Below are 27,879 nucleotides of genomic sequence, written 5' to 3'. Positions count from 1 at the left end.
CATTCGGCACCTGTTCAGGTACACTGAGGGAGATTTTAGCACAGCAAATGCACCTAACCTGCACTCTTTTGGACTGTGACGAAGAAACCAAAGTGTCCAGAGGAAACGCATGCAGACACAGGGAGAACATGCAAATAAATCAAACCCAGGTCTCTGGTGCTGTGAGGTAGCACTGCTAACCAGTGTGGCACCATGCCGTAGACTGAGGCTGAAATTTGATGGTAGTAACTTTCTATCACATTTTCTCTGCATGAGAAAGTTTACAGTTAACCTCAGCACTGGAGAAACACAGGGTAAATAGCAATAAAATTGTCAAAGAACATGCCATTAGGATATTTATAACTCAGCCGCTTTAACACATCATGTAGGTTTACATTAAAAAAAGACGCTTTGGTCCATTTGTTCTCAGCTTAAGTACAAAGACTACCAACTTCTTGCATTAACTTTTTATCAATATCTGCCTAAATGATAGCCCGAACCTCATCCATTGGACTGAATTTTTTCTAGCCCCTTGGAGATAAGGAGCTGAATTCTCCAACCTTGCTGGTGTCTGGGATTCTCTGGTCCTGCTGCTGTGAATGGAGATTTGGCTTAGCGGTGGTTGCGGGACGTGAACAGCTGGAGAATTCTAGCCAAGGTTGCACATTTAGGCGATTCATGCAAGAATGCCTTCCCTCTAGGCTGAACGATTCATTTTGTCAGTTGTCTGATGGGAATTTTAAATCTCCCCATTCTTTAAGCTCACCAACAGCTGAACTGTCATGGAGCAAATTACTCATTATTGACTATAGAATTCTGCGGGAGTGTCTCGTGAACGAGTTTTACTATGTATTGAAGGATAATCCACATTAGGAAAGATAGGAATCCTTAGAGCAAAGCTAATCACTGATTAATAATCCAAAAGTGCCTTTCATCAAATCGCTACTCCTTAAGCTTACAGCCACTAACGATTGAACACAAGAATATACAGACCAAAACAAATAACACCAAGAAACATAAAATCAGTAAAAAGGAATTGCACTTTTCCCCGATGTAAAGGAAATAAGTGGCTTGACTGTGCTTTTGGCCAATCTCATGATGCCATCAATATTTTGATCTACACTGATAAGATTTTAAATGTAGTTTTGAAGTTTAAAAGTCCTTTCCCATCAAACTTCCTCAGAATTAATTAGCAACAATTAGGCATGATGGTATCTTGGTGATGTTACGAGCATATCAAAGATGTATTTCAAGCACCAAGTCATTGCTTAATCTTGTGAAGGAAGTCTAATTACAATATTGATTAATCAAACAATGATTGATTATATGTTTTGATCAATAGATTACAGAAATGTCATAACTGCTACAATCATTACTATAGCTACTTGGCAGAACAGACATCATGTGGAGCATCAAAAACCTAATGAGCCTATTTCTTAAATCTAGAAAATTGATAAAACAAGAGATGCTTCCCTGAGTTTTAAGAAAGGAATTTAGTGACAGCATAAATGAAGCAATAGCTGGGTAAAACTTAAATAAGTTCAAAACAGGCATTCTCCACTCGTAGATGTGACTTCAAGTATAGCTCAGGGAATTGATGCTTTGGCTATTTTAAGATATTAAACTGAATGAAGCAGACGATAAAATATCTCCAGACAGGCCAGATTACAAACAACACGCCAACACTATATTTAGGAACACAAAAAAGTCACAGTGGCAATCCCGGCAGTGAAATTAACACTCTGGCCTAGATTTTCACCACTGGATTGGTGTGCAGAGATCATAGATCATAGAATCCCTATAGTGCAGAAGGAGGCCAATCAGCCCATCAAGCCCACACCGACAACAATCCTTCCAGGCCCTATCCCTGTAACCATGTACTTACACTGCTAGTCCCCCGATACCTAGGGGCAATTTAACATAGCCTATCAACTTAAACCGCACATCTTTGGACTGTGGGAGGAAACTGGAACACCAAGAGGAAACCCACAGAGATACAAGAAGAATGTGCAAACTCCACAGAGAAAATGCCCTGGGATGGAATTGAACCCGCATCCTTGGCATTGTGAGGCAGCAGTGCTAACCACTGTGCCACCATATCTCTCTTAATGGGACAGCTGCCCACTCCACAAACCTGGCCTGTAAAAATTGTTGCCCAAACTTCCAATTTTTGGTCTGAGCTGGGGAATGTGAGGTGTGGTGTGGGTCGCTGCAATGGGAGTTGGGGTGAGTGAAGTAGTGAATGATCAGATGTGGGCCTGCTGCAGGTGGGGCAACTCAGGTGCAAGTAAAAAGCAGGGCTTCAGAAAGGCCCATGTGAGAGGTAGAATATCAATAGTGAAGCTCTTTGCCTTGGAGGAGACATCATAGCTGAGTTTGAACAATGTAAATGTTATCCCACTGTTAGGTGCCCCTGAAACAGCCCATCGTGGACTTTTCCTATGGAAGAATTATTGTTGCTGCCTAATCAAAGTGTACTCTACTGAACCACTGAAAGCATGAAGTGGATTCATAACACACTGCCATGGAGATAGCAGCATCTTGCCACCACTACTTGGTACAGATATTATGTAGCCTTGTAGTTAGTTGCCCAGACATAGTGGGTGGATGAATGATGAACAATGCCATGCTCACTATCACACCCACTTGCCCTCTTGCCACACATCTATCAAGGAGTGCCCACACTTGACCCTCACAGCAGCACATTGTCATGACAAAACAGAGTGACTAAGAGATTGGAAACCAGCAGAGTTGTTTGTGGTTAGAGAGCACACTTTGCTACCTTAGAGAAACAGCTGCAACTAAGCATTTGTGCAGAGCCATTTCTTCCACCAACTCGACTAGTAATCATTGATAATATGGTGAAAATGGTTATAAACTAAAAATAAATGCTGGATAAAATCAGCAGAACTGGCAACATCTCCGGAGAGAGAAACACAGTTAACGTTTCGCGTCTATGTGATCCTTCTATGAGTTCTATACAAGAGGTATATTGACTCAACACATTAGCCATGTCTCTTTCTCTCTCCACAGATGCTGCCAGACTGCTGAGTTTATCCAGCTTTTTCTGTCTTATTCTCAGTTTCCCAGTATCTGCAGTATTTAATTTTTATTTGATAAAAATGATTAATGTGTGGAGGCAAACATTAGTCATGAGAGCATTCTACTCTGAATGTTTCATGATCTTTATTGCCTTATGTTCTTATTCATAAAATGCCACACAGAGGAGGTTCTGCGGGAGGGTTGGGTCCAGCTGCTCCATGCTTCTGTAACTAAGACCTTCACATTTTGGTGGAAGAAGTCCAGGAAATGAAACCAGTTCTTCACACAGCTAGCCACCTCAATGCCCCTGCAGCAACAAAAAATCCTGGTGTAAAATTATGGGGATGGTGAGTACAGCAGGAGATCATCAGTGGTCATGGATATTTTTTATTCATTCATGGGACACAGGCGTCACTGGCTGGCTAGCATTTATTGCCAATCCCTATTTGCCTGAGGGTAGTTCAGAGTCAACCACATTGCTGTGGCTCTGGAGTCACAGATAAGCCAGATGTGGTAAGGACAGCAGATTTCCTTCCCTAAAGAACATGAGTGAACTGGATGGATTTTTACAACAATCAACAATGGTTTTGTGGTCATCATAGGTTCTTAATTCCAGATATTTTTTATTGAATTCAAATTCTACCATCTGCTGTGATGGGATTCGAACCAGATCCAGTTTCTGGATCAATAATCTAGCGATAAGTCTGGATTAATAGTCTAGCGATAATACCACTAGACCATCGCCTCCCCATGTGCAGAAAAGGGTTCAATGACCTGCTGCATTCCAACAAGATAAGGAGCTTGGCTCATCCACACAGAGCTCCAAGAGTTAAGATGTGAGACATAGCACATATATCTGCTGCAGTACCAAGACTTATATGTGTACACGGTTCATGAAGGTGTGCGTAGAATGCATCCAAGTGAGCAATGGGAACTCTTGGATAGCGAATGGAGGAGTCCTTCATCTTCATGAAGGACTCCTCAACATTCTCTCAGGGCTCAACTGCATGGACTATGGCCACAAGAGATTGGCCAATCTCATGAAAGACAAAGGCAGCAACATCCAGAGTGGATGCAAAGACAGCATCTCAACCAGGAAAGGCTGTAAATTTGCTTTGTAGCCTGAATCAGTCTGCTCAGAGTATGAGTGCTGACATCCATGAGGAACTGCGTACCCTTAACAGGATAACCACACTATTAGCGGGTTACTGGAATGGACAAATGCTGCCCAACAGCAGCCAACCCCATTAACCCTACCCAAAGGCCAACCCAGGGCTGTGGAATTCACTGAGGGCACTATGTATAAAAGATAGTTTAGTGGCCCAAGAGCATCCTTCTAATGATTAACTTTTCATTAAAAATTCCACTTTGATAACATTTGGAAAATAAGATGAATCCTAGCTCCTAAGAGTACCCATTTCACAAAAAAGTTGGCATTGTGCTGAAAGAAAGAAACACTTGACTTGCACTCACCAGGACACTTCACAAGAATACCAGTAGAAAGGTAAACAACAATTTATATTTTATGAGCAGAGAACGCTGATTGGTTGGTAAGTGAACTCTGACTAGTAGACGCATTGCCATGGAAAATACACCAGTTGATGATGGCTGTCAGATTACTGCCAAGCATTGTTTGAAATTTAAACCAGGAAGCTTGGCACTAATTGGTCAAGGCATTGCGCTGGGAAAGGAATCAACAAATGGCTATCATTTATTTTGTTTAGCTGAAACAAGTGCAATGTGGGTACTTGTCCTTTCTGTCGGCAAAGATCAGGGGGCCTTGTGCATTAATACATGTACCTTCCAGTACATGCAAATGGGAGCCTGACCGACAATCTTACATTGGTTGTCAGTGTAATCCTTAGCGCACTGAGGATTATTTTGAAAATATTTTTCAATCACGGAAATTTCTTTGGTCGGTGTCATTGTTCATACCTGACCAATAGGCTGTCCCTCTTACTAACCTCCTCGTATAAACTATGCTCATGCATGATTAATGACATTGTTGTACAACATGTTGAAATAATTCCAGTACGACATAACTTCTAGGCAATAAGTTCAACTTGACACTGAATTGATCTTTGAAAGCTGGCAGAATCGTTTGGGATCGATCTTGCCTTGTTCTGTGAGTCTGGATGCGTTGAGTCTATGTAAAACTTTGTTTCTAATGGCTCAATGAAACATTATGGTCTGCTTGCCCAGTTCAGAAATGGCTGAGTTGACAAAGTATAATTCTGTACATGTTTAAATCATTAAAACTCAGAGAGTTGGTCAGCTATTCCTAAGTTAAGCTTGGGTGTTTTGTGGACATTTTTGCAATATTTCCCAAACCTTTCTGTTCCTATACCATTTAAATGGATGTCCCACTAAATTTACTGATCAAGATTTGAATACTTTAAACACTGCAAGCAGACTGCAGTATGTCAGTTGCTTGTCGTTGTCCTATTCACCACAGCATATTCTATTGCTGTTGCAGCATTTGGATGCATGGCACTTTTGCTGCTTGTGCCTGCTTTCTGAGGCTTTAACAACAAAGCTGAGTTGTGGTAGCTATTGCACCATGATGCTACACAAAATGAAAAATGGTACCACAGCTTTCCAGCTTTCATCCACTCTCAATGTCGCCTGTCATTTTTGCAACCTTAAATGTCCCAATGTCCATGAAGTTTCACAGTTCTCCCTTGTCCATAATCAGTCAGCCAGTGACTAAGCTATCTGCGTTTCCCGACTGAGCACCACATGGCTCTGAACCTCTCAACACACTGTCGCTATCTGTTGAACTCAACACATTGTCACTGTTCTGACCTCTGCTTCGAATCACTCACTTGCCGTTGACTGTATGGTTTTAAACTTCAGATTTTTTTTTCTTTTCACCAGCTTCTTCCATCAATGGCAGTACATTGTGCATGTTGTGCTTGAAGATGAAAACTTTTCCACTGCTGGCATAATGTTGTGTTTTTCTTCTCCTTGTGCTTATTACTTAGTAGATAAACATTAAGGCACCAATAACACATAACGGATAAGTTAACACAAAAGCACGTCGGTTCATTTATTAAGGATATGAGAAGTTGGTAGCAGTATTACGCAATTGGTCTGAGTTGCTAGTTTCTTCCAAACAAATTGTCAGAAGTCTGAATTACATGGTACGTTGCATCATTTCCCCTGTAATAATGTATACAGAATGCATGATATGCCGCAACATGGGCTATCACGAATATTTGCAACATTGTACATTTTTTCTTTCAATCTGATACCATCCCAAAGGTAATAAACCCCAAACAATGGTAAACAGCTAATACAGTGGATTCACAATACAGTGCATGAAAGTGAAATCAGGTACGGAAAAAGAGATACTCATAATACAAAAGGAAAAAAAATAGAGACAGGGAGATAAATTTAAAAAAGCAAACAAAATGAAGAAAACAGAGGGGCAGAGTGAAAAGGATGAATGAGAGTGCTGTGGTAATGACTGCTAATTTCTCATTCAACCGAGAAGAGAACAAAGAATGAATGACATAAATATTTTCCTATGTAATGTGAGGAAAAATTGGAAAACAACTCATGCAATGCCCTTCTACTGATTCCACAAAATATGCCAAATGTTCGATCTTCGGTAGAATAACTAGGTCACTTCGTGGTTACCTTCAAAGGCACAGAATATGCAGTTGGCATAAGCAAGCAGCCTAAATCTTAGTTTTTTTTAATGTGGCGTATTTGTATTTTCTTGTTAATTATGAATCTCGCAAAGCAATCGCGTCAATATTGTGGTGTAATGCCTATAAAGAGTAAGAGGGCATTCCCAATAATCCTCCTTCTATCACTAGGGGTAATCTTATTTCCCAGGCACTACGGAGATCTAGAGAGGCTAGAGATTCATCATTTTGGGCCTTTTTATAATGCCCCAGAATTTCCAAGGCTTTCCAAAGTGAGTTGATGGGGGCCTGTATCTGTGAAAGCACAAATCCAGGGTAATAATAACGATGAGGGGAAGAAGGTGCTCAGAGCCCTCCCACTTCAATTTCTTTTGAGAAAATCAAGCAGTACTCAATGAGTGTGTCACAGAGAGTGGATTGTTGTGTTTTATGGAAGGGTCTCTATCAAGCTGCAGTTCTGATGGGTCCTTGACCTGAAATAACTTTGTTTCATTCTCCACATTTCAGCCCTAAAAGGTTTACCCTGTATCCTTAGACTATGATCACTGGTGCTGGATTCCTCCACCATTGGGAAAATCCTTCTTGCATCTACTCTCCTTCAAGCCTCTCAGTCTCAATCCACTTGTCCAACCCCGCTTCCAGGCATCCATTCCTCTTCCATCCATCCAGCACCTTCCACTCACTTTACAGTCATTTAGCCTTCCACCCCAACTCCTGCCTTCCACATCCCATTTAACCATCCAGCCTCCACCCCCTTCCAGCTGTCCAGACCCTTTCACCCCCCTCCCAGCCATCCAGTCTTCCAGTTCCCCCCTTCCAGCCGTCTAGCTTTCCAGCCTCCTTCACACTTCCCAGCCTCCCGTACACCTTTCCGGTTGTCCATTCCCTGATCCTACATCCTACTTCCAGCTTTGGTGCAGCATAGCACCCTGCATCCGAGAGTGATATGGAAGAATGGGAAAGGCAGAATCAATAGACTGGTAAGTCCAGGAAGAAGTCTCCCTTGCGTGTTGCATACCATTATATGTATGTACAAAACATCCTACATTCCTGTTGGCAGGGCACTCGATTTAAAGTGGAACAAGATTCCGGTATGTTGGCCTTTAAATGAGCATTCATCGGATGCAAATGAGGTTCCGTGTAGTTCTGCGGGACACTCTAAGTTGCTGTTGAAAGTCAGGGGAGCAAGATCCCAAATTTATTTCCCACCAACAGGAAACTGCTTTTTTGCTTCCCATCAAACCTTGCTCCACTGTCCACTGCAATTGACACCACAGGAATTCACCAAGGCTCAATAAGCAGCTCTTTGCAAACCTACAAATCACTACCACCTTAAAGGACAAGAGCAGCAGATACATGGGAACACCACACCTAGAAGTTGTCTTCCAAGTCACTCATCAGTTTGACTTGAAAATCTATTACCATTCCTTCACTGTTACTGGGTCAAAATCCTGGAGCTCCTTCCATCACAGCACTGCGAGTGTACCTACATCTCATGGACTGGAGCCATTCAGAAAGGCAGTTCACCACCACTTCTCAGAAGTGATTAGGGATGGGCAATGAATGCTGGCCTAGCCAGTGATGCCTACGTCCTGCGAATGAATTTTTTAAAAATCCCTACTGCTGGTGGGAGTGGAAAATTCTATCCTATATTTTGGGAGACTGCAAAAATGAGTGCAATTACGAATTCTGTGAAAGTATACATAGAATTGTTCACTCTGCTGTGATTGTAGCAGACAGTGCTGTAAACAATGACAGTGACAATACACTTCATGGAGCATAAAGTTATTATACTGGGAAAAGTGATGTGAAGCAGTCTGTGAGGTAGATTTGTGAAACAGAACAATGTGATGATTTGTACCTCCACTGCCAATCTTTTCAATAGATTTTGGTATCAACATGATGGCATGTCTACACAGGTACAAAGGCAAAATTAATTTCAAAGTACAAAACATAGGAAACACAAAGCAATCTATCAAAACAATAATTTTGTACTTACGTGCAGTGAATTAAAAATTAAGAATAAATGAGTGGTTATTAAGAGCAGTCTATGTAAACATAATGTCAGCAGTAGCAGTGGCTCTTTTCTATGGAAACGCTAAAAAAAAATCCAAGCAAATCTGTCAATTTTTTTACCCTTTTGTTCTTTCTGGAAGTTGCATTACTTGAAAATAATCTTTTTCTCCTTATCTTATTTTCGATGGTTTGAAAACTCTTTAGAAAAGAAACCGCTTCTGGAGAATGAAGACTTCTGAAGGTCAGTTTTCAGAAACCTACAGAGGTATAGAGTAGGATTTTCTGCTGGAGTTATACTAGTTTCCTGCCATTTCATGGATTTCCCTCCAGATGTTTAGGGAACATAGAGTGCTATCAGTTGCATTCTCCCACCCCAGCAGTGACTCAAAGTTTACAAGATGTGGCCATGGCACTAAACATCCATTTAATCCAGCTACCTGCAGATGTTGTGTCACTGAGACATTATTCCTGACAGCCAAGCAGCAGAATCTGCTAACTCTTTGGATGGCAAGATCTCACTGGGCTCTGCTAGGGCATCCTTATGGAGCAGCACAGCAGCACAGTGGTTCCCATTGTTGCCTCACAGTGCCAGAGACTCGGGTTCAATTCCCGGCTTCAGACACTGTCTGCTTGGAATCTGCACAATCTTCCTGTGTCTGCCTAGGTTCCCTTCGGATGCTCTGGTTTCCTCCCACAGTCCAAAAGACCTGCTGGTTAGGTGCATTGGCCAAACTAGGTTCTATCATAGTGTGCCCGAGCAGGCATCAGAATGTGGCGGCTAGGGGATTTTCACAGTAACTTCATTGCAGTGTTAATGTAAGTCTACTTGTGACACTAATAAATAGACTTTAACTTTAAAAGCATTAATCAGTCACTCCAGACAGCGACACTCAGACATTCAAGACATCAACACAATGTTTTCCAATTTAGGAGATTGCAATTGTGACCCAGAGTACTTCATGCTCCCTCAGTTTGACATCAGTAGCCATTCCCCTTCCCAACTCTTTGATCCAAAAAATTGTCAAATCATTTTGCACAACAGTGGTTTATCTTGACAGAAGGGTGAAGTTTGGTGCCTGTAGGTAGTCGAGTAAGCATAAATTCACTGGGAAGATGAGAGGTCACACAACACCAAGTTATAGTGAGCAGCATGGTGGTGCTGTGCTGCCTCACAGCGCCAGAGTCCCAGGTTCAATTCCAGTCTCGGGTCACTGTTTGTGTGGAGTTTGCACATTTTCTCAGTGTCTGCGGGGGTTTCTCCAGGTGCTCCACTTTCCTCCCACAGTCAAAAGATGTGCGGAGTAGGTTGATTCACCATGATAAATTGACCCTAGTGTCAGGGGAACTAGCAGGGTAAATGCATGGGGTTGCAGGAATAGAGCCTGGGTGGGATTGTGGTTGGTACAGACTCGATGGGCCAAACGGACTCCTTCTGTACTGTAGGGCTTCTATGATAATCCAACAGGTTTAGTTGAATTCACAAGCTTTCGGAGTGCTGCTCCTTTGTCAGGTGAAATCACCACAAACTGTTGTTTCAGAGTGAACAGCAACTCTAAGAAGATCGCACATATCGAGACAACAACACCATCAATCCACTAGGAAGGCACTGCCAACTGTAGTCAAAATCACAACAGGCCTCAGTCTCTGTGCCTCCAGTTCTTCTCAGGCTTCCGCTGGGAGCATTTATAATACAGTATAAACCAATTTGCAGTACATAGTCAAACAAATCACAACACATTATTTAGTCAGTTCAATGTATTCATTACATTTTCTAATGAACAGAAAACACTGGATCATGAATATAAACACCCATTTCCCAGACACAGGTCATGATAATTCCATTCTAAGATAATCACTTGAACGACAGTTGACAAATGCTGTGCCTAGGTGGTGATGGATTAGTCACGTTCAATTGGCTCTTAGTGTCCCAATGTTCCCAGTGGTGGGGGAGTCCAGGCCAGGGATCATGGTTTGAGGATAAGGAGGTGAACCTTTTAGAATTGAGGTGAGAAGAAATTTCTTCATCCAGAGGGTGGTCAATGTGTAGCATTCACTACCACAGAATGTAGTTGAGGCTAAAACGTTGTCTGATTTCACGAAGAAATTAGATACAGCTCTTGGGGCTAACTGAATCAAAGGAGATGGGAAGAGGTCGGGGGGGGGGGGGGGGGTGTGGTGGTGGGGGAGGTGGGGGGGAGAGGTGGGATCAGGATCTTGAATTCAAAGATCAGCCAAGATCAAAATGAATAGCAGAGCAGGCTTGAAGGGCCAAATGGCTTATTCCTGCTTCTGGTTTCAACGTTTCTATGTTTCTAAGATGTGTAGATTCAGTGGATTAGCAGGATAAATATGTGGGACTCAGGGATAGGGCCTGGGTAAGATACTCCATTGGAGAGTCAGTGCAGACTCGAAAGGCTGAATGGCTTCCGTCTGCACTGAACAGATTCTATTCCATTCTATTACTGAGGTTCCTGCTTCTAAAGATGCCCTCCCATCCAACCAAAATTATGAAAGGTGTGCAGGAAAGAAATCAGACTGGGCAGTCATACAGTGACAGGATTACCTCAATAGGGCTGACACAGGAGGCAGAAAAGCAATGTCAATCACATAGAAATGCAGAAACAAGTCACCTCACTTACCTTTGTTATAGATGAATTATCTATAAAGAATTGGGCATCGGTTTAACATTTACAAAATTACAGCAGCTTTAACTGCACAGCACTCCCTCAGTCCTGTCCTGAATTATTAATACAGCTTATGTCCTCAAGCCTCTGGAATGTAGTTTAAAGCCATGACTTTCAGGTTCAGACACCAGTGCTGCCAGTGCTGCCTCGGATTCAAGTTTAGCATCTAACTAAATGGCATGACAGCACTTGAAGGCATCTACATGAGGACTTGTATCTCAAAAATTTAACCCCTTGATTTTCGAAGCGTAGAAGAAGTGGGGCTGGATTTCACACTCTTCTGGGGGGGGGGGAATGGGTGGAATGATTTGAAAGCAAAAATCCAGTGGGTCTTCCCGCCATTTAACCATCCATTCCCAATTTATCTGAACTTTACAGAGGAGGGCAAGGCACTGAGCAAATGCCCTTGGCCCTATAGAAGCCCTAAAGTAGTCAATTAATGTCCTTTGCCCATGGTGGCAGAGGCCAGTGCCATGCGGGATGCCTGGCAACTTTAATTGTATGGGCTGGTGATGGAGAATGGAGAAAGAGCGCCTCCTTTATGGGATCCCTGTGCCTATCAGAGGAACCCTCCCCACCCCACCCCTCCCAAGTCAACCTCCCCTTATCCCTGCCCTAGCCTCTTGAACCTGGCCCACCATCCCCATCATTCCCCTCACTCACTGAGAAACCCAAACCCATACTGACCTGGGCTTGTCTACATGGTGCATTGCCTGTCATCCCAAAATGGTCACTGCTCTTGACCGGTGCAAGCAGGAACCACAGAGCTACCACCCAATCCGAATGGCTGGCAGCTCTCGAAGATGGGACTCTTCCAGAAAAGGGTTGGAAGTATCATCTACAACAATTAACATTGCTCCCAGCATTAAATTGCTACAGGGTGGCCACTGGAATCGTGGGAAGGCATCCACCCAATGTTTCAGCCAGGCGTATGGGTGGGGACACAGCGCCTTGTAAAATCCAGCCTTTGGAGAAACTGAAGCAACTCCGGTGACCCTCGTTCAATAAACCATACTTATCTAAGGAAGTGCAGTTGAATCACGTTTCATATAAGTATCTACTTACATAGTTCCTCTGTTCAGAACCCAGTAAAGCACTCTCAGCTAAACTACATCTGTTTGATGTTGTAAATTACTTTGATATGATTGTTTTGTCTCTATTAAGTCAGACAGCTTCAGAGCAAGGAAAGGGCTTATTCATCTAACCAAACATAAATGAAATATTCCAGGCTTAGTGCTTATAGACAACAAAAATTACAGATCGAAGTAGGGCTGCCTTTTTTGAGGCTTTGAATTCTTTGAATGCCAGTTTTTCCAGACATCTTTACTTCTGATGTGCAGTTCTTCAGGGCAGCAGAGACTCTACATAGTAAAATTATGCAGAACCAGCATGTAATTCTACATTCAGTACCTTAATGGACATAATACCTCAAACTGGTAGCAGAAAATGTTCTGCAAATTTCTCAAGAATGACAATTCATTTATAATTACAAAGCAGTGAAGCTGAGTGTTTAGAAGTAAGAAAAGTTTCCTCACATGGTGGAAAAGTGATTTATCAAAAGCACAGCCTTTTTTTTTCCCCATGATATTGACAGTATTTTAACAGCTAGGACTGGGGAATGAAATCCAGCAAAAATGTGAGTGCATCAGAGAGCTGGCTTTAGCCATTTTACTACACTGTGGAGTAAAGTGGGTCCCACCAAAGTACAGATGACCACTGGGGCAGACAAGTATCAAGGCTGCCTCATTCGAAGGCCCACCACTGTCCTCTAGAACTTCATTCTAGTTATTTCCGAAGTTCTTAGGCCTTCTAGCCATCACCCCCCACAACCCACTCACCTTCCATGGTTCCTGATATCCTCCTTGTCAACTCAATGCCAGCTCATGCCCCCTATCAATCATTAAAGGCCCCTTAACCCTTGATGCCACCTCCTTAGTCACCCATCCAGTATTCTCCATGCAGATTTCAGAAGGTATGTGGAAATGGAAAAAAAATTAAACTTCAAACAATTAGCTATAGCTATATTGTTGAAGAATTTCATTGCCCTTTTCAAGATGAAATATTTCATCAAATGCATCTTCCGTATATGAAACTTGATTCACTTCACTGAACAGTTTTTCCTTAGCAGAGCATAATACCTGCATCTTATCTTTCAAACTCATGTTCTTTAATTTTATCTCTGCAAGTTGTTTCTGAGATTCTTCATGTTCCTTTATGGGAACTTTTCATAGAATCATAGAATTCTACAGTGCAGAAGGAGGCCATTCAACCAGTTGAGCATGCACAGACAACAACCCTACCCAGGTCCTATCCCCTTAATTCCACATAGTTACCCTGCTGATCATCCTGACACAAGGACAATTTAGCATGGCCAATCAACCCAATCTGCACAGCTTTGGACTGTGGGAGGAAACTAGAGCACTCCAAGGAAACACACAAGGCACCTTTTACCTCCTCTTGCAATCACTCAACCTTCTCTTGACATTCTCAGTTCTAGATTTTCATTTCAGCCATCTTGTACAACACAGTCCGTTTGAGGAATCCAGTGCCTTTTCTTCTAGTTCTTTGAGTTTCACTATCGGATTTACATTTACTGATTTTATTTCTGACTTAGTTCCCTGTCTGCATCAGAATTTTGTCTGTGTCCTGCCCTTTAGTTTCACTGTTGGCCGGGTCTGTCTCTGGCAGTCTTAACTTGTTTCAGTTCTTTAATCATGCCACTTTTGGCTTCATATCCAATCACAGTTTAGAAATTTCTACAGCCTTTACTTTCAATGTCTCCTATTTTCAAAGAACAACACAGCACAGGAAACAGGCCCTTCAGCCCTACAAGCCCGCGCCGCCCATTTTAACATTCAATGAGTGCCTCATTCCAAGCCTTCTTCTACCTACTACTGTTGTCTACGCCTCTTGGACTCCACTATAAAGGGGTGCAAATTTAGAGAATTATATGTGCACCAGATTAAGGGAGGTCTAATTTAGGACAATTTGTTAACACCAATCAGCCTAAAAGCACGTTTTTGGGGTGTGGGAGGAAACCGGAGCACCCGGAGAAAACCCACGCAAGCACGGGGAGAATGTGCAAACTCACACAGACACCGACCCAAGTCGGAGATCCAACCCAGGTCCATGAATCTTCACAGCAAACAGTGACAGTCACTGAGCTGTCGTGTTGCCCGTCAGTTGGTCCAGTTTAAGCGTACACTAACGACGTGAAGCACTAGGCAACTCTCAAAGAAATGTCCAAAAGCAGCCCTCGCACGACCCATCGCATGTATGTCCCTTGTTGGCCAACAAGGCAGACCGAATCACCTGTGGATGTAAAAGAAGAGAATCAATAAACATACACAGCTTATACAGACATTCATGGAAGATCCCCAGAAACTCAAACGTAAAAGACAAGTGAGCCATAAAATATGTTGGACAGCCCATAGGAATCTATTGATTCCCAGGAACGTCCTGAGGCTCTTGATCCTCAACTAGAACATTCTTTTGTATCCCTCCATCTCTAAACTGCTCACGTGCCTATCTAAGTAAGCCTTAAACAACTCTAGCATGCCTGCCTCCACCACCCTACTTGGCAGTGCATTCCACACCCACAACCCTCTGTGTGAAAAACCTCCCTCTAACATCTGAATTATACCTTGCCCCTCTAACCCTTAGCCTGTGGCCCCTTGTGATTTTCGTATCCAACCTGGGAAAAAGCTTCCCACTGTTTACTCTATCTATACCCTTCATAATCTTATACACCTTTATTAGGTCTCCCCTCATTCTTCGTCTTTCCAGGGAGAACAGTCCCAATTTGTCCAATCTCTCCTCACAGCTAAGACCTTCCATACCAGGCAGCATTCTGGTAAACCTCCTCAGCACTCTCTCCTTCCGGTAGTAAGGCGACCAGAACTGGATGCAGTACTCCAAATGTGGTCTAACCAACATTCTATACAACTGCAACATTAGAAACCAGCTTTTATACTCTATACCCCTTCCTATAAAGGCAAGCATACCATATGCCTTCTTCACCACCTTCTCCACCTGTACTGCCACTTTCAAGGACTTGTGAACTTGTACACCTAGGTCCCTCTGTGTTTCTATACTCTTAATAGTCCTACCATTTATTGTATAACTCCCCACTATATTATTTCGTCCAAAATGCATCACCTCGCATTTATCTGGATTAAATTCCATCTGTCATTTCTCCGCCCAATTTACCAGCCTATCTATATCCTGCTGTATTGTCCGACATTGTTCATCACTATCAGCAAGTCCAGCCATCTTTGTGTCATCTGCAAACTTTCCATTCAGGTGGTTCTTCAGCTCTTCAATCTCTTTCTTCTGCCTCTTGGCTTCTACTAGGAATATTAAACATTGTTGTCTGCTGTGCTAACTGATTCTTCTTACTATTCAGAGTGACATTTAATTAATTTTGCTTGTCTTTATAATTTTACAGAGGAACAAACTTTGACCTTAGAGTTCCTTGTAACACGTGTAGGTCTTTCCAAAGGTTTTCTTTTTCTTTGTGAATCTCAATTGTTTTCTATTTTCTTGTAATTCAGTCTCCTCGAGTTTCTTTTGTTTTTCTTCCATTCTATTTTCAAAACAGCGTTCATTTCTCCATTCTGTTGAATGGTTATATACTCCTTTGATCTTGGAGAACAAATTAGCTATTACTTCAATTGTGTATTTTCTTGTTGACTGCTTGTCAACTCTAGCTGTACTTCAGTGTATTGCTTTGTCGCTGCTGATAGTTCGAATGCAGCTTTTTCTGAAGTTGTATTCAATGTCTTTTTTTAGCTCCTTATGTGTTTTCCATGGGTACATGTTGATTTTTCAAAGTGTCTTTCAGAATAGTGACATCCTTAGGTACCTGATCTACTTGCTCTTATTGTACTTCTGATTGACGTCTCAGCTCAGCTTTGATATGAACATTCCCTATGGAATAGCTCAATTTGATTTTGAAGTCTTTGTTTTTTGGGTTACCTCACATAGCTTTGGTTCATTCATAGCCACCTGCTCACTCCGTACTGCCAATAGCTTTAACAATTTGGGTATTAGGTCAGCTTTTTCAAAAAGCTCTATTTTTAAGCCTTTCAGCTGTTTCAATGACTGTTCCTTCTCCTGCAACAAACTCTTAACTCTTGCACTTCAGTGCAGTGACATAGTCTCTGACTATTTTGAAGTTTGCCTCGGTATTGTTTCCCACAGTCGTGGGTTTTCTGTCTTACTTGCTCTGGAGTTACCTTGCCCCGTTGGATCTTTATTGGGACCTTATTTTAGAATTGCTACATCTGCAAATACACCAAACAAATATAAAAATGCGAAACCCTTGTGTTGGCTTAGCTGGAATGGTTATGCAATACAAGGAATGTGTGAGATGTTAGCCTTTGTTCACTTTCAAATTGCTCAGAAATGTCCAAGAGCTAGCATGTGATCAGCTGGAACCATTTTATCAGCCCAGCAATTGCCCATTTTGGAAAACAGAAAAACATAATTTTAGAAAGAAGTCAGGCTGACAGAGATATATATTGATTTGCTAACCCATCTCGATTGGAACACACCTTCACTCTTAGATAAAATGAAATGAAATGTTACAGTTTCAGTTTTCTTTCTAATGTGGTCTTAGAAAGGAAGGTTTGGAAATGCAGAAATATTGGGCATTCTTTCATTTGTACTAGCTTAATAAACACAGTTAGAAGCGGAAATGGCAACTCCCTGATGAATCTTTTTGAGGTTTATAACTTGATGAGGGCATCTGCAAGAATCTGATCTGCTCCTGGGATAAAACTAATCTCCTAACATAGCCAGGCTAATGGAGATATGTATTTATTATTCATCCCATCTCAACTGGGACACATCTGTAAACTTACCTCGTTTTACAGCAGCTCAAAAGTGGGCATGGCTTCCTTCAACTCAGTTGTATTTCTGATGCGGTACCCCAGGGGCATGCTACACTGCTTGGATCTAACCCGGTCTGAGTTGGAAGGTCAGGCGAAATATGTTAGAATAAAAATTAAAGTAAGAAATTGGGCACAGAGTGGAGATCCAATACTGATTGCCATTTCCTACTCTAATTTATTTCTACTCAAGAATTCCCCCACACTTTGCAGGATATTAAGGGTTCCATCACACCTCCTGTGACGAAACTCAGGTATGTCACAGCTCTCAGGAAATTACTTTAATTCCTCTGCATGTTCCTGTCATTCTCAAAGTTATGAGATTTCTTGGTGTCCTTCCATTAACAACCAGCATTCTAACTCTCATTCGACACCTCATGTGGACTCTCCAGATCAAGTAAGTGTCTCACTGCATTCTTACTCAGTAACTTCACATCAGAAGACACCCTTGGTTTGTGATAACCCCCTGATGTTGGTTTCAGCACCTCTACAGCTCCTGACAGATTCTCTGCCTGTTTCCAAGCTGATTGCACAGGATTCAACTGCTTCTTTGTGTGTAAAATCATACTGATACAGCCCAAAATTGAAAATACCTCCATGCAATCTGTCCACCTGGAAACTGACACGCCTGGAATATCGCAGGTGGAGATTTACACTAATTAACTCTACTTTCAAAACATCCCTTTGATTCTGGGACCCATATTAATAATTTGTATCTCTAATGGGCATGACTGCAATCGTACCAGACTCACTGACTCCATTATGAAGCGAAGAGAGGACCACCTGTTGTTTACTGTTGTTCCACTCTAACTCTAACTCCTTTAATTAAACATGGACCATCATTTGAATTTAATTGCCTGACAGGTGTTTAAAAGTTTCTCAAGCCCAGTTTTTTTTTTCCATTTATCATATTTTTAACATTTCAATTCCCAAAACTACATGTTTTACCAATAAAAACATAAGAATCACAAAATCAGGTATTTATAACAATTGGCAGGCCCAAAATATAGCATTCATGTTATGGTAAGGGTTAATGTGAGACTGGAGAACTGTACCACCTCAGTATGATTTAGGGAAACACATGACAGTTGACAGAAGGCAGAGTTGGGTGGAAAGAGTCCAGGAGAAGTCTGCATGCAGTCAGCTCCTAGATTGGGTTATACTTTGTACATATGCAAATAGCTATGTGTTAGCAATAAGCACTCCAGTTCAACCTTACAAGCCTCTAAACCTCTTAGTGAGACCTATTAAACAAACCTTCAAACAGGGTCATCTTATGAAGAAAGATTGGACAGACTGAGCCTCTATCCATCAGAGTTTAGAAAAATGACAGGTGATCTATTTGAAACAGGGGACTTGACAGGGTGAATGCAGGATCTTCTCTTGTGGGAGAGATTAGAACTAGGGCCATCATTTAAAAATAAGGGGTTTCCCATTTAAGGTGGAGATGAGAAGAATTTATTTTCTCAAGAAGATTGTGAGTCTTTGGAACTCCCTTCCCCAGAGACCAGTGAAGGCAGAGTTATGGAATACTTTTGAGGCAGAGATAGATAGATTCTTGACTAACAAGGGACTCAAAAGTTATCAGGGATAGACGGAATGTAAATTTGATGCTACCCTCAGACAACCATGATTTTATTGAATGGCAGATCAGGCCGAGGAGCTGAATGACTTAGTCCTGCTCCTAGCTCTTATATTGCAATTGATCTCTCTGATACACTTTTAAGGGCCTGGCTGGGTCACCTCTTCTGATTATATTAAGGACCCCATTCCAGGTCCATGTGTGGTGGGGAGTTCTGCTTTGCCAAATTTCTGGCAGCAGATTCTGGATTTGTAATCTACTGGGTTGCCTGACTTTACTTGAAGTCCTAGCTTCACTTTTTCAATCGCATTTAATAGTTTATATATGTTGTCTCTTAGCCATTCTTTTGGAGCACAGAGCTTAAAGTTTAACTTTTCTTTATGACTCAAAGAAAGCCAAGCTTAACACAGGCTTCAGTCATAGTTTCTCAACTTGTCCCTGCAAATTCTGCAACCTTTTATCTGTACACTGACTTTAGTATCTTCAGAGCATAGTGTTATACTCCAATTTTAACAGCAGGGAATATTTGTGAAGCAGGACATGCCTGGCTACGTTTAATTGAAAGGGAGGTGGGTTGATATTTTGGAAGCCTTTCATTGACAAATCTGAAGGCAACTTTCAGTCCCAGGTTTGGTCATCTTCCTTTAGAGTGCCTCCTGCAGCTAACCTCCAAACTTATCAACACCAACAGGAGCTATTTCCCACAGGCACCCACAATGTAATCAGCCTAGTTTCAATTGTTTCTCCTTGTTAGTCTATCACAACAGCAAAGGACATCTTCTTAAATGAGAAGATTTGAGAGGTTTTCTGATTGCAAGGAGCAGAGATGGGAACCTTGAAAATGGTGGTTTACCCCTCTCGAGTTGCCAAAGCAAACAATTTTTTTTTCTAAACTGCGTAACTCTTCCTGCTTCCACATAATTCCCCTTGTCTACAACAAGCTGAAGATTTTTAAGAGCTGATCACATATTCAATTTTGCAATCACTAGCCAAGTATCCTGTGAGCCAAGTATTCTGGACAAGTTTGGCTGTGGCTGTTCAAATTAGGGGGAAAGCATCGATCATAATATTCAGTGTGGCATGCTCCCTGGGCTATGGACACAGGTGAGGCTACAGTAAAATGGACAGGATTGCAAAATCATGACTTATATTTACAGTAGCTTCATTTAATCTCAAAAGAGCTGTATCACTTTTTACAATAAAAGGTTTAGAGGGAGAATTATCCTGTACTTTTGTTCATCGTTTATGCTAGTTTTTGTGATTTTTGACATAATGCTATGTTGTGGTACATTCCTGCCTTCAAAAATAATTACTACTCTGAATTAATTAATATTGCATGGATTGTTTAACATATTTACATTTATTCACCATATGCTTCATGGTCTTTTTAAGGATTAAGAAGTGCTGTGAATAGAAATAATGCACCACTGGCCCCATTGAAAATGATAGTTGATCTTTCCTCTGAAACTATTAAATCCTCTATTAGATTAGTACCAGTAGTCTGAAGGTTGCAATTACAGCATTATCTTCAACCTTCTTAAGTGAGAAGCATTGGGAGGTTTTCCAATTCCAAAGGCAGAGATGGGATCTAGTTGTATGTGTCTAATCATGTTGAATCTTCCATGATTAGGCTCTTGAGCAGCCAGTTTATTGGAGTCTCCTCCTTTGAGGAGGATCATCCTTTTTATCATTCTCCTCACAGGAAAACAAGAGAGTCCGTGGAAGTAGCTAATTCTATGAGTAGATGTTTTTTCTCACACCCAAAGGATTTGGCTACAAATATATATAAAGTTTAGCAACGTCACCAGATCAACAAAGGTAAAAATATCCACCATTATTTTAAACCAGGTTGAAATATGTATTGCCACAAACATTTTCCTTCCCACTCAGTGCCTTATAGCCCTTTGAATGCTTAGCATACTACAAGTTGCAAATACAATTTATACAGAGGTTACATACATAACGAATGACTGTTAAGTATGAGAATTAATAAGTGAAGTTAGTCACAAAAATGATGATGTTCATGTTGAACATCGGTGAAGTCTTCAGATACTTTTGATTTTTGATTTATCATTATCATGTGTATTAACATACGGTGAAAAGTGTTGTTTCTTGCGCACTATACAGATAAAACATATCATTCATAGAGAAGGAAATGAGAGAGTGCAGAACGTAGTGTTACAGTCATAGCTAGGCTGTAGAGAAAGTTCAACTCAATGCAAGGTAAGTCCAGTCAAAATTCTGACAGCAGCAGGGAAGAAGCTGTTCTTGAGTCAGTTGGTACATAATCTCAGATTTTTGTATCATTTTCCCAAAGGAAGAAGATGGAAGAGAGAATATCCGGGTGCGTGGGGTCCTTAATTATGCTGGCTGCTTTGGCAAGGCAGCAGGAAGTGTAGAAGAGTCAATGGATGGGAGGCTGGTTTGCGTGATGGATTAGGCTACATTCACGACCTTTTGTAGCTTCTTGTGGTCTTGGACAGAGCAGGAGTCATACCAAGCTGTGGTACAACCAGAAAGAATGCTTTCTATGGTGCATATATAAAAGTTGGTGAGACGCGTAGCTGACATACCAAATTTCCTTAGGCTTCTGAGAAAGTAGAAGAGTTGGTGGGTTTTCTTAACAATAGCGTCGGCATGGGGGGCCAGGACAGGTTTTTGGTGATCTGGACACCTAAAAACTTGAAGCTCTCGATCCTTTCTACTTTGTCTTTATTGATGTAGACAGGGACATGTTCTCCTTTACGCTTCCTGAAGTCGATGACAATCTCCTTCATTTCGTTGATATTGAGGGAGAGATTATTGTTGCCACACCAGTTCACCACATTCTCCATCTCATTCCTGTAATCTGTCTCATCATTGTTTGAGACCTGACTCACTATGGTGGTATCGTCAGCAAACTTGAAAATCGAATTGGAGGAGAATTTGGCCACATAGTCATAGGTGTGTGAGGTGTATAGCAGGGGGCTGAGAACACCGCCTTGTGGTGCACCAATGTTGAGGATGATTGTGGAGGAGGTGTTGTTGCCTATCCTTACTGATAGTGGTCTGTGAGTTAGGAAGTTCAGGATCCAGTCACAGAGGGGGGTGCCAAGGTCCAGGCCATGGAATTTGGAGATGAGTTTTGTGGGAATAATAGTGTTGAAGGCTGAATTGTAGTCAATAAATAGGAGTCTGACATAGGTGCCCTTGTTATCTAAGTGTAAATACATCTTGATCTACTCCATCTTTGTTGTCAAGCTTCAAGGTACCAAGTGTGGCATGATCAAAATATTGGGTGGGATTTTCTGGCTGTGCGCATCCCAAGACCAGAAATTCCTGCCCAAAGTCAACGGACCTTTAAATGATCAGCCAAATTTTCTATCCCTCCCACAACGATTCCTGTGGTGGGCGGGATGGATAATGACCTTCTTCCGGCTTGGTTAAAGATTTGGTCCTCCTGATGTCTTGTGTTGTGAGTAGAACATTTGTCATGTCAATATATTTGAAAAGCACACACTGTCATGCTCAAATGTTCATCCTATATCCCTGTTTAGGTCTGAGTTTGATGAATATTTTTGAATCAGTGTTCTAACACATTTTCCTCTTCTGTTTCCATAGAAAGAACTAACTACAGATTCCAGTGGTGACCTGCTGTCAAAGGCACATTCTCATGGACAAGATTTCCAAAGCTCGCAGATTTTCCTGAAATTTCCAGGAATTGAAGATTAATTTCCTAGACTCTGCTGCAAACAATGAGGTTGGGGAGCTGGTGATGGGGAAGTTTGTCCAATCCAAACTGTACCTTGAAAACTGAGGGTGAATACACAAGAGGTCTATTCGATCAAGCTTATTTTTGGATCAGAAGCCAGAAACTGTTGGAGGGGGTTGGTAAGGATGGTGGCTTTACAGACTTAAGCAAATGATCAGATCAACCAGTTTTCTGTGGTTAACCGCAACCAGGTATCTGTGTAACTGTAACCAGTTCTTCAGATAGACTCACAGTCATTCATCTGTGTGGCCATAGCAAGCTATTTGCTCTTTAATTCCCACTGGAGGAATGCTTACTGTCACACCTTATGTTTCATATTAAATGAGTTTCTCGTACCTCAGATGTTTAAACCTGTTGTCTCATGTGATGAATCTTCTCACAATGCATTCAACCTCAGTTGGCAGGCCTACCCAGGAAGCATATATTCCAACGCTGCACAATAAAGTGATTTCATTTGGGGCATGCAAATTTGTGTTATAAAGTGACTTTTCTCCTACAGAGGAAAAGCTCATCCAACATTGCTTGTTTTGCCCAAAGGTAATATATTCAGCTGGTTATCTGCATACAATGTGCTGAATTTGCATGGTTTTGTGTCAGGTGTTTTCCTCCAGGCTGTGCTCGGGTTTCACTTGAACTGTTGTGTCACAGACAAGAGGGGGATAGAAGTTACAAAACCCCCTGCCAAAGCACAATGCCTTCTGCCACACCTGCACAGATCTGCTTTTTGTTACCACTGCATGATCTTCACAGCTAAAACACACTTCCGCAACTCTGATCTATAAAGAAAACGTGAAAAAGAAACACAGGCTAAGAATGTTCTGCTCTCCACTTTTTTCTGAGTATTTAAATTAACTTTTTAAACAAAAAATGACTTTTTAGAACTTTTTATTGCTCATACTAACTTTTCATTGTACTTCCCAGCTTCATGCAGCTATTTTCTCTTCTCAGTTACTCAAGCAAATACAAGTCAATCAACTATCATGAGCTGTACAGGCATGTCATACTGTAATATTTCAGATAATACATTTAAAAACTGGACATAAGCATAATGTTAGGATAGCTGCTGCAAGTCCTGTGACTTTTGATATTTAGACTGCAGACAATATCAAGTCTCTGACAAATATCTAAATAAATACGAATGTAGGTGAAGGTACCTCACAGAGATCATGGAATTCACACCATAAGAAATAGGAACAGGAGTGGGTCGGTTAACTCCTTGAGACTGCTCCACCATTCAATAGGATCGTGGCTGATCTGACATTCCTCACATCCCTTTTCCTGCCTTTTTCCCCATAAGCCGATTCCCTTGCAGATCAAAAATTAATCTATCTGAGCCTTAAATTTACACAAGGACTCTGCCCCCACAGCTCCCTGTGGCAAGGAGTTCCAAAGACTCTGAGAGAAGAGGCTCCTCCTCATCTCACCCTTAACTTGACACCCCTTTAATCTGGGGCTATGCCCTCTGGTCCTAGACTCTCCCCATGAGGGGAAACATCCTCTCAGCATTTACCCTGTCAAGCCTCTTAAGAATCTGATACATTTCAATGAGATCACCTCTCATTCTTCTAAATTCCAACCAATAGAGTCCCAACTTGTTTATCATTTCCTCTTAAGACAATATCTCCACACTGGGGATCATCCTTGTGAACTTTCTCTGAACTACCTGCAATGAAGTAATATCTTTCATTAGCTAAGGGAACCGAAACTGCTCACAATACTCCAGATGTGGTCTCACCAGTAACTTGTAAAGTTGCAGCAAGACTTCCCTACTTTTTCACTCCAACCCTCTTGAAATAAGGGCCCACACTCCCTTAGCCTTCCTGATTACCTGCTACACTGTGTGCTAGCTTTCTCTGTTTCATGCACAAATACCCCCAAGTCTGTATGTGTTGCAGCTTTCTGCGCTTTTTCTCCATTTAAATAGAAACATAGAAACATAGAAGATAGGAGCAAGAGGAGCCATTTGGCCCTTTGAACTTGTTCCACCATTCATCACAATCATGGTTGATCATCCAACCCAAAAGCCTAATCCTGCTTTTTCCCGATAACCTTTGACCCCACCCACCCCAAGTCTTATATCTAGCCGCCTCTTGAACATATTCAATATTTTGGCAAAAACTACTACCTGTGGTAATGAATTCCACAGGTTCACCACTCTTTGGGTGAAGAAATGTCTCCTCGTCTCCGTCATAAATGGTCTACCCAGAATCCTCAGACTGTGAACCCTGGTGCTGGACACTCCCACCATCTACCCTGTCTAGTCCTGTTAGAATTTTATAAGTATCTATGAGACCACAGAACTACAGAATACTACAGTGCAGAAGAGGCCCTTTAGCCCATCAAATCTGCACTGACACATGAAATGCCCTGACCTGCCCACCCAATCCCACTTGCCAGCACTTGGCCCATAGCTTTGAATGTTATGGCATGCCAAGTACTCATCCAGGTACTTTTTAAAGGATGTGAGGCATCCCACCTCCACCACCCTTTCAAGAAGGGTATTAGAGACTGTCACCACCTTCCGAGTAAAAACGTTTTTCCTCAAATACCCACTAAAAATCCCATTCCTCACTTTTATCTTGTGTCCCCTCATAACTGACCCTTCATCTAACAGGAACAGCTATTCCCTATCCACCCTGTCCATGCCCCTCATAATCTTGAACACCTTAATCAGGTCACCCCTCAGTCTTTTCTGCTCCAATGAAAACAACACAAGCCGATCCAACCTCTCTTCATAACTTAAATATTCCATTCCAGGCAGCATCCTGATAAATCTGAAGTTCTGGCCATCCTATTATAGAAAGGATATTATTAAACTAGAAAAGTGCAGGAAAGATTTACTGGGATGCTACTGGGACTTGATGGTTTGAGTTCTGAAGAGCAGCTGAATAGACTGGGACTTCTTTCTCCGGAGCATAGAACGCTGAGGGGTGATCTTGTAGAAGTCTATAAAATAATGAGAGGCATAGACAAGGTAGATAGTCAATATCTTTTCCCAAAGGTAGGGGGGTCTAAAACTAGAGTGCATAGATTTAGGATGAGAGAGGAAAGATACAAAAGTGTCCAGAGATGCAAATTTTTCACATAGAGGATAGTAAGTGCCTGGAACAAGCTGCCAGAGGTAGCAGTAGAGGCAGGTATAATGTTGTCTTTTAAAAAGCATTTAGATAGTTATATGGATAAGATGGGTATAGAGAGATATGGGCCAAATGCAGGCAATTGGGATTAGCTTAGGAGTTTAAAACGAAAGGTGGCATGGACAAGTTGGCCAAAGGGCCTGTTTCCATGCTCTAAACCTTTATGACTCTATGATTCTATGACTCTGAAACCTTTTTCTGCAACTTGTCAATTTCTTTGTCCATAACAAATTTGAGATTCCCCCTTCAGTCGTCTGAACTCCAGTGAAAACAATCCTATCCTAGTTAATCACACATCAGTCCCACCATCCCTGAATCAGCCTGGTAAACATTGCTGCACTCTCTCAAGAGCAAGAACATCCTTCATCAAAAAAGGGGACCAATACCAGAATCTTACCAGCATGCCTGCCCCGAAATTGACGGGGTGAGGTGGTAATGTTTGGGCATAAAATGGCAATATTCAATATTCTAAGTGAGGCCTTGCATAATTGCAACAACACATGCCTGCTCCTGTACTCGAAACCTCTCATAATGAAAGCCAACATACTATTTGCCTTCTTTACTGCCTGCTGCACCTGCATTCTTACCTTCAGCATCTAGTGCACAAGGCCACCCAGGTCCCGCTGCACACTCCCCTCTCCCAATTTATAGCCATTCATCTGCCACCTTGTTTTTGCTTCAAAAGTGAATAACCTCACACTTATTCAAATTATACTGCATCCACTATTGATTTTCCTACTCACCCAACCTGTCCAGATCATTCTGAAGGATCTCTGCATCCTCATCGCAGTTCTCCTTCCCACCCAACTTGATATCACCTGTAAAGCTTGAGATGCAACATTTTGTTCCCTCATCCAAATTATTAACTTATATATTGTGAATAGCTGGGGTCCCAGCAGTGATCCCTGTGGAACCCCACTAGTTACTGCCTGCCAATTTGAAAAGGACCCATTAATTCCTCTCTGCCAGCCAGTTTTCTATCCATCTCAATACATTTCCCCCAATCCTATGTACTTTAATCTTGCATGGTAATCTCTTATGTGGGACTTCATCAAATAATACTGTTCTTTTCTTCTCCCTTTCAAAATGAACAAATTCACACTTTCCTACATTATACACCATTTGCCAACATTTTGCCCACTTGCTTAGCCTCTTTGAAATATCAGTATCTTAGAGATATCAGTATCTCTTTGAAAACTTTGTATCATTCTCGCAACTTGCCTTTTCACCTTGTTATGTGTTGTCTGCAAATTTGGCTGCAGTATATTTGCTTCCTTCCTCCAAGTCAATAACATATATTGTAAACAGTTGCGATCCCAGCATTGATTGTTGCAGAACCCCACTGGTTACAGTTCACCAACCTGAAAAAGAATCCCTTATCCCCACTCACGGTTTCCTGCCCATTAGTGAATTCTCTATCCTTGCCGACACACTACCTCCAACACTATGCACTCTTATCTTATGACTTAACCTTTTTTGTCTAATGCCTCTGGAAGTCCAAATACAACACATCTACTGGTTCCCCACTATTCACTCTGGTTGACACATCCTCAAAAAACGCTAATAAATTCATGAAGCCATACTGACTCTGCTTGATTAGATTATCATTTTCAAAATTTGTTGCTGTTGCTTTCCTAATAGTTGATTCCAACATTTTTCCAACAATAGAGATTAGGTTAATCCATCTAAAGTAACCTGATTTTTGCCTCCCTCCTCTTTTGAATAGGAGTGTCACATTGACAGTTTTCTAATCTACCAGTACTTCTCCAGAATCGAAGGATTTTTGGAAAATTGCAAGTAAAGCATCCACTATCTCTGTTGCTACTTCTTTTAGGATCCTGGGATGCCAGCGTTCAGGGCCAGGCATTTTTAGCCCCACTAGTTTGCCTAATACTACATCTCAATGCTTATGGATGGGCCACTGCCTAAGCACTCTGGAGTTTCCAGACTGCCTTGTCTCTATGTTTTATACTAGACAAGATATATCATGGTTGCCTCCTCTGTCCAAACCAGCATAGGTGTGGGCCTCAGAAGTGTTAACCCAGTAGCCATTTGATTGAAAATGGTTTCAGGAACTGCACCCAATTTATCCTAAGAGCCAGCAGATCCAACAAAACCATCAGCCAGTCTGAGAACCAGGCTCT

Source organism: Carcharhinus amblyrhynchos, chromosome 2, assembly GCF_965287045.1.
Source record: "Carcharhinus amblyrhynchos chromosome 2, sCarAmb.v2.hapA, whole genome shotgun sequence".
In the NCBI taxonomy this organism is placed as follows: domain Eukaryota; kingdom Metazoa; phylum Chordata; class Chondrichthyes; order Carcharhiniformes; family Carcharhinidae; genus Carcharhinus; species Carcharhinus amblyrhynchos.
This window is presented reverse-complemented; position numbering follows the sequence as displayed.